This window comes from Castor canadensis, chromosome 1 (genome assembly GCF_047511655.1).
Source record: "Castor canadensis chromosome 1, mCasCan1.hap1v2, whole genome shotgun sequence".
Lineage (NCBI taxonomy): Eukaryota > Metazoa > Chordata > Mammalia > Rodentia > Castoridae > Castor > Castor canadensis.
In genome coordinates, this window is record NC_133386.1 from 139588202 (window position 1) to 139597248 (window position 9047).

Here is a 9047-nt window from a genome sequence, read left to right on the forward strand (position 1 = left end):
CCAAACTCGTCCCTGCCACCTCACAGGGAGTTCGCAGAGCCTTGGGGAAGAGCCGGTCATCTGGGGCCCCTGGGGGACGGCACTGAGTTGGATGAGCCACACTTCTGAGCCCACACCCACCTTCCCTCTCCCTGGCTCTGTGGATTCTTTCTTCTACATTACGCCAAAGGATCCTCTACATTTCGATCTCATTTAACTTCCTGCCTTCCATCAACCAACTGAGAAACAAGAGTGTATGAAATTAAAAAGACTGAGACTGTTTGATGTTGAATAGCACGTGGAACAACCAGAATTCACCTTTGTTATTGGTAGGGGTAGAAAATGGTACAGGGCTTTAGATAGCTTGCTTACAAAACTAAGCAGAGGCTTGCTGTATGACCCAACAACTCCATTTCAAGAAAAATGAAAGCTACAGAGGACTTTCACACGAATGTGAAGAGCAACATTTTCGTAAGAATCCCAAACTAATAAACAACTCACTAGTGGTCCATCAAGGGAGAATGGCTAAACAAACCAAAGCATTTATTCATTTTCTATTGCTGTGTAACAAAGAATCCCAAATTTGGCTGGGTGCTGGTGGTTCACGCCTGTAATCCTAACTACACAGGAGGCAGAGATCAGGAGGCTCAAGGTTCAAAGCCAGCCCAGGTAAATTATTTGCAAGACCCTATCTCAAAAAAACCCAACACAAAAAAAGGGTGAGAGTGTTTCAAGTGGTAGAGCGCCTGCCAAGCAAGTGTGAGGCCTTGAGTTCAAACCCTAGACCCACAAAAAAAATCCATTTCTTAGATTACATTTCTATAAATCCAAAGCCAAGCATGGCTGGGTTTTCTCCCGCTCAGAATCTCAGCGTCAGCTGAGCTGTGTTCCTTTCTGGAGAATCTATGGAAGAACCACCCCAACTTTATTGGGGTCCCTTGCTGAATTCAGCTCCTTGGGGCTGCAGGACTGAGGTGCTGTTTTCTTAGCTGCTGTCAGCTTGAGGTCACGCTCAGCAACTAGAGGTCAACCATGTTCTTTACCTCATATCTCCCCCATCCAGCATGAAAATATTCCTCGTGCCAAATCATCTTCATGCTTCCGGTCTCTACGGTCACCGTTTGTGACATCTAGAGGCTCATGGAACCTGCTTTCATAGGAAAAAAAGTTGACTCATTTTTTTGAAAAAAGTAGTTTGGCTGGGCATGGTGGCTCACACTGTAATCCCAGTTACTCAGAAATCAGAAATCAGAAGAATTGCAGTTTGAGGCCAGCCAGGAGGAAAATTAGTGAGACCCCCATCTCAACAAAATAGCACGGTGGTGCTCACCTGTCATCCCAGTGGGAGGTGTAAGTAGGAGAGTCACAGTCCAGGCTAGCTAGGGAAAAAATGCAAGACCCTACCTGAAAAACAACAAAAGCAAAAAGGGACAAAGTTGTGGCTCAAGTGATAGAGTGCTTGCCTACCAAGTGTGAGGCCCTGAGTTCAAACCCCGTTACCACAGGAAAAAAAAAATAGTTAAACTGACTCAGGGAATCCAGACTCTGGTTAGTACACCTACATCGCTAAATTCAGCCCAACTTTGTGTTCTTCCTCCCCGGTCCACACCCATTCCCACGGGTACTTGATTGCTATAACTTTGAAAAGTCCTTTGTTCCTTTTAGTGGGAAGGTTTTCCATAAATTGGACCTCCTGTTTGTCTGGCACGGACCGAGGCATATTGGGCTACGATTCCAGTTTGGGAGGTGAACACAGTGACACCAAGGGCTGGGACATGAGGTGACTTGGCTCCTCCTTGTCACCTGACCCCCATGGGGAAGTCCTGCTGCTCTTCAAACAAGAGAAACCTCTGACAGGGAGAGAGCCGGATTTTCAGGGGGAGGTTGAGACTGAGACCGAGATGGCTGGCCACCCGCTGTGGAGATGACTCCCGCTGACACTGCCTCCTGGTGCTTTTGTGTGGCCCCTCTCCTTGAGTGTGGCAGGACCAAGAAGCTTACTTTGAAGGAACAGAACATAGAAACAATGATGGAATGTCACCTGAGTCTGATCAGAAGACACTGACTTCCGTCTGTGCAAGGAACTGAAGTGGCCCTGGCTGGTGTCCAGTAGAGAGCAGAGGCTTCCAGTCCGGCAGCTCTCCAGCTCCAAGTCCCAGTGATGGCATGTGAGTAAATTTGGGAGCAGATATGTGATTGCAACCTTGAGAGAGACCCTGAAAGAGAGGACTCAGGAAAACTATGTCAGATTCTTCACCCACAGAAAGTGACATAGTAAACATGCATAGTCTGCCAGGCACCGGTGGCTCACACCTGTAATCCTAGCTACTCCGGAGGCAGAGATCAGGAGGATCACAGTTCAAGTCAGGGCAAATAGTTTGCGAGACCCTATCTCAAAAAATACCCAACACAAAAAGGGCTGGTGGAGTGGCTCAAGTGGTAGAGTGCCTCCTGCCTTGCAAGTGAGAAGCCCTGAGTTCAAAGCCCAGTACCAAAAGATAAACAAATAAATAAATATGGGTTGTTTAAAGATAGTAAGTTGTAAGGTAGTTTGTATAACAGCAATGGGTAATACATACACCTGCCTGATAGCCATTCTCTCCTTATTCCTCAGCAGCAAAGACCCTATTGGGGGAGGAAAAGGATACGAATGTGCCGGGTTAAAATCCTACCTTTTTCTAGCCTCCCTTTCACTTTCAGTTTGATGTAACTAATGACTAAATTCAGGTAAATGAAAAGTAAACATTAGTTTTGCATGGAATTTCTAGGAAGTTTCCTTACAGGAAGATGTCTCGCTGAGAAATGTACTTTTTCTTTTCTTTTTTCTTCATTCTTGCTGCTCAGAATATGGATGGGATGGTTGGAATCCCAGCAGTCATCTTAGAACACTAAGTAACCATGAAGATACAAATCAGCCTCTGAGAGTAAAGCAGGAAGTGTACTGATGCCCATGGAGCAACCACACCAATACGAGATTATCTACCTCCACACTTGTTTTCATTTCTTTGATTGTTCTTATTGTGGTTTGGTTAATTTTTTTTTGAAACAATGTCTTGCTGTGTAGCCTGGCTGGCCTTGAATATCCTGTCTTCCTACCTCAGCCTCCTGAGTGCTGGGATCATAGATGTACACCACACACCTGGCTCCAGACTTGTTTCAAAGTGAAAAAGAAGGGCTAAGCACAGTGACTCACAACTGTAATCCCAGCTACTCAGGAGGCATAGACAGAAGGATCATGATCCAAGGCCAGCTCTGGACAAAAACATGAGACCCTACTGGAAAAATAACTAAAGAGATAAAGGGTCGGTGTGGTTCAAGTGGTAAAGCACTTGTCTAGTGAGTGGAGGCCCAGAGTTCAAACCCCAGTACCACCAAATCAATAAATCAATCAATCAATAATAAAGAAAGTGAAGAAGAAATAATGTTCACTGTTGGTGTTTGGGGTTTTTCCTTATGGGCCTCTAACTAACCCTCACTCACACAGCGCTTAGAATTCTCAGCCATCCACCTCCTCTCATCTGGACCATCCAAACGACACTCCAAACTCTCAAACAGGAGCAAACTTTGAGTCTGGTTTCTCCCCCTCTTCTACTCTCTCCCCAAGCTGTGCACACCACCGCACAATCTAGTCATTCCTCATTCCCTTCACACCGATCCCTGACAGGCCCCCAAGTCTATGCTCCCAGTGGAGCCTTCACTCCAGGTGATCTCTGGTAACAGATTGAAGTGCTTTGCCAGAACCGCTGCGCCTCTGGATTTTCACTTCCCCTAGTCCTAACCAGCCCATGGACGGACCGTCCCCAGACTCCAGCCATTTCTCTCAGTCGCCTTCAGCCAACCTGGTATCCATTTCTATATTAGTCACAGTCATTAATTACCAGCAACAGAAGCACAGTCTATCTTATTTAAGCAAAAACAATCATTTTATTAAATTATAAAAGACATGAGATAGCTCAGAGACTTACTGGAAGGCCTGGAGAACCAAATGCAGAGAGGCACACTTGAAACGGGAACAGTGTCCACATGAAGCTGCAGTGTCGCCTCCATGAGGATAGCCCTGCCACCACCGCCCCTCACCAGTTGACGTGACCACCGCTGAACTCTCTGCTGCCAGGACCATGCTCAGTGTGGCCCCTGCCCCAGCAACCCCCTCTCCCCGTCCCTGATACCTCATTTCCTTGGCTGTGGCTGGCTCATGTACACAAAGTCAAACATCTGCCTCCTGGTTGGGAAGGAAATTCAGAAAACAAGCATCTGGCTTCTATTAGGTGAGGAATTTCCCCTAACTTAGAAGGGGTTTCAGATGGAAAACAAACCAAAAAAACTATCAACTCTTTTTCTTTCTTTTTTTTTTTTTTTGGTGACACTGGATTTTGAACTCAGGGCATCATGCTTGCTAAGCAGGTGCTCCTACAATTTGAGCCACTCTGCCAACCCTTTTAGTAATGGATTTTTTTCGAGATAGGGTCTATCTCGAACTATTTGCCCAAGTTGGCCTCAAACACAATCCTCCTGATCTTTGCCTCCCAAGTAGGTAAAATTATAGGCGCTAACCACCAGCGCCCAGCAACTATCAACTGTTACAGTAAAACCAAGGTACCAGGGGAAACCAAGAGAGTCACATGAACCCAATTCCTCTAGGTCTTCCCAGACATCCCCACCTCACCATCAGCGGCCAATTCCTAACCTGTGAGTGGTCTGCAAAGCACCTGGTTATCCCCCTGCCACAACCTGAGATTGCCATCCCAGCAGAAGCTTCAAGGGTCACACATTGTCCCTAAGCTCCTCTCTGCTTGGCCTTCTCTTGAAGTATCTTCCTGAGGTCTCCAGACATGGACACTGCACTACAATATTTAACCACTTTCCACCTTAATTCTCTGAAGCTGCCATCACAGGGTAGGAGGGGATTGGAAAGGTTGAGGCCAAGTTCAAAAAGACAACAGGCAGTAGTTTTCCTCTTGGTTTCATTACCACCTGACAAAGATGTCTTATTTCCTGGCTCCCATGGAGGGATTCTCCAGCAGCCCATCCTCGACATCAGCACAGTCAGTTCCAGATTTTCCGTTCTGCCATTTGCATCTTTACACACTTGTACCAACTTTTTATTTAGATTCTTTTGTTTAGAAGTGACAGAAATCCAACTTGAACTAGATTAGACATAAAGGAGAATGTGTTGGGTAATAAACTTCAATAAAGGGCTGAACAACTAATTTGAAGAGAGACTAAAGATGTCTCAGGAATAACTTCTAACGTGGTTCTCTTCATCTTCTGCCTCAACTTCCTGTTTCTTCTTCCTTCACGCAGGTACCTTCCTTCTCTTCATGTTGGGGATCATTGTTGCAAACAGCTCCTGAGCTTCCATCATGCAAAACAAAAAAGATTTGTCTCTAAATCAAAATAACACCAGACATCAGTGGCTCACACCTGTAATCCTAGATACTCAGGAGGCAGAGATCAGGAGGATCATGGTTCAAAGCCAACCTGGGCAAACTGTTCACGAGACCCTATCTTGAAAAAAAAAAAACCATCACAAAATAAGGCTGGTGGAGTGGCTGAAATGCCTGCCTGCCTAGCAAGAGTGATGTCCTGAGTTCAAACCTCAGTACTGCCAACAAAAGAGTCAACAAGCCTTCCAGGGCATTCTCTAGCACAAACAACTGAAGCAGTCTAAGGAGAAATTCTGTCCCCCACTCCCTTATAGATAAGCACCCATGTGCCCACCAGACTGGGCAGTCCTTAATTAAGGAAAAGCATCTAAGATTAATTAATTCCTATGTGTTTAGTGTCCCGTGAAAGTTTCTCCTGGATCAAACACTCAAACCCCAGTACATCCAGAAAAAAAAGTTTGTAGAACTGGATTAAGACTTTTTTCTCATTTTTCAGGGACCCCTGAGGGCTGCACATTCTGGGACCTGAAAACCCTAATGCTAGAAATTCAAAGCAAAACTAGAAAGTAGTAGACATGGACTGGAGGTGTGGGTCAAGTGGTAGAACATCTGACTAGCAAGTGTGAAGTCCTGAGTTCAAACCCCAGTACCACCAAAAAAAAAGAGGAAAGAAAGGAGGGAGGAAGGAAGGAAGGAAGGAATTGGTGGACAGTTGGGTGGCCTTATTTTCTGGTTAGAAGAAGAGAATGGTTGATAAGGGTTATTCCTATGACAGAGGAACAAACAAGAGACCGAGGTCTGTGTTTGCCTCCAGCCCTTCTTGGCCCAGGCAGTCCTGGCAGAAGAGAACAGGAATCTGGAAGAAGGCTGCGTGTGGAGTTGGTAGGTAAGTGAAAGGAGTTCTAGTCCCCAACAAGACCAATGTGTTGACTTTCACTCAGATAAGTTCCATAACTCTTACAGTCTAGCTTGGGATGTCTGATCAAGCATGGCTTCTAGTTATATTTCTAAGTGACCACACTGAGATTACTTCAGAGGACAGAAGACACATTTTGATGGCAGGGAGGAGCCAGCATGGGGCCACATTCTGGACCCAGCAGATCTCTGCTCTGCATGCTGGGATGAGGTGAAGGTCAGGGTTGCTCACAGAAGTGGTGGTACCCAGGAATTCCCAGGCTGCCACTCTCCAAATGACCACTGGCAGAAAGAGTCCTCTAGGGCGTGAGGGACCTCATCCATTCTCAGGTGCTTCTGCTGCCCAGCCACAAGGAGTAGGTCAGCTCAGAGCAGAGAACACAGGGCGGTCCCCACAGCACACACCCCTGGGCTGCTTTCCAGGGGGAGGTCTCCCCACCCCGTGCACCCCCACTGTTCTCCCTCGTACTCATCCTACAGGACCCTGTCCTGGGCCCCAGTCTCTTCACCTGCAAAAATAAAGGGGTCAGGCTGGGTGGTTCCGCAAGGCTCTGATAGCTTGCGAAATCTTTGCTGTGGTGCAAAGACGGGTCATATCTACAGTATATAGCCAAGTTTCACATGTTCATTGTGTGGTCTGGGTCTGTCAGTAATATGGTACTCAGTTATGTGGAAACAGGAAGAAGGAGTAGATAGAGGAGGTTGTATAGAAGCTAATTTACTTAATGTTTGCACTATTCCAGCTCTTTACATATTACAATTCATCTAATCACTAAAATAAACCAGCTTACAGATGAGAAGACTGAGGCACAGAGAGGCTGAGTAACTCACTCTAAGTCATCCAGCTCATCAGTGATAGTGCAGAGCTGGGCTCAGCAATCAGGCTCTAGAATTCATCATCACTCATGGAAGTGAAGACATCGTACCTAGCAAGGAGGCGCAGGGTCTCAGTCACGTGAGCTCCCCACATCAGACTCAGCCACCAGCCTCTCTGGTGTGGTGTGTGGGTCCTTACAGGGGCCTCCTCACTCTGCCCATTCACTTCGTTCATGGTAAATTCTCAGGACTCTCTCTCTCTCTCTCTCTCTCTCTCTCTCTCTCTCTCTCTCTGTCTCTCTCTTTCTCACACACACACACACACACACACACAGTTTGGCTTTTAAAGTGCTTCCATCTCCACCATCTAAAAAACCTGGCTAAATAGGTTCCAATAGTGCACTATGTTTGAAACCATTTCCTCAGATGCTTCCCAGCTCCTGTGCCAACCAGCAGAAGTCAATGGCTGCCTACAGAGAAAAGTCCCCAAGACCACCATCCTGAGGCACAAAAAGGCCAGCTCCTGCCCAGTGAACTCTGTAACACGCTTTTTACAATGGCACTTCTAATCACCACTTTTTGCTTAGTTACATATAAAGGTGTCAAGCCTTTAGAGATTATATTGCTCAAAATTCTTGGCTGCAAATGTTAGAAGCCTAACTCACAGTAGTCTAGACATTGCTGGCAGAATGGCTCAAGTGGTACAGTACCTGTAAAACAAGCACGAGGTGAGGCAAGCACAAGGCCCTAAGTTCGACCCCCCAGTACCAACAAAAAGAAAAGACAAAAAGTTTTAAAAAGCCAGGCACAATGGCTCAAGGCTGTAATCCTAGCTCCTCTGGAAGCAGAGAGATCCAAGATCAGGAAGATTGAAGTTTGAGGCCAGCTCAAACAAAAAATCAAGAGACCCCCATCTTAACCATGGGTGGGCACAGTAGCACACACCTGTTATCTTAATTACGCCAGGAAGCACAGATAGGAAGACTGCAGTCCAGGCTGACGGAGGAATTAAGTGAGACCCTATCTCAAAAATAACCAATGCACCTTTTAGCAGCCCTGTGCCACTTCACCTTTGCTTGTCCCTGCACCAGCCACTCCTGCTGGTCAGCATCATCACTGGGGAGAGGATATGGCCACTTACAAATTCCTCACTGAGGGAGGACTTGCTTCCAGGCAGAGGGTGACCCAGAGGGGAAGTTTCCTGTCCCTGAGGAGTGGAGGAATGAAGAGGGGAGGATGGTACCCCTCAGAGAGTGGAGTAGGAGTCAGATGTGAGGACTCCCTCCCTGAAAGCAAGGGCAGAGCCAGTCCCAGGTGGCTCAGGCCTGTAATCCTAGCTACTCAGGAGGCAGAGATCAGGAGGATCATGGTTTGAAGCCAGCCCAGGGAAATAGTTTGTGAGACCCTATCTTGAAAATACCCAATACAAAAAAGGGCTGGTAGAGTGGCTCAAGGTGTAGGCCCCTGAGTTCAAGCACCAGTATGGAAAAAATAAAAAAGCAAGAGCAGGACTCTTCTGCATGAAGATCTCAGGCTAGTCTAGTTCATTCATTCCTCAAACAGAAACGGGAGACCTTGATGGGCTAGGCACCATGGTAGAGCTGGTGAGAAACAAAGGACACAATTCTGCCCTAAGACTTTGCACTCTACTGCAAACTCTTCAACCCAAAGAGAGGGCTGTCCACAGCACCTAGCCTAGCTTGTGAATATCAGGGAAGGCTTCCAAAAGGCAGTAAGGTCCGAGTTGAGACAATAGATAAATAATACCAGGTTTGGTATTTTTGTGGGGGATGGGGCAGTTCAGAGTGCACTTTCTAATCAGAGAACAATCTCTGAACAAAAAGATCAGTGAGTGTATGAAGACAGCAAAGAAAGCCAAGATGCTGGGTGCCAGAGGCTCGCACCTGTAATCCTAGCTACTCAGGAGGATCAAAGTTTGAAGCTGGGCCC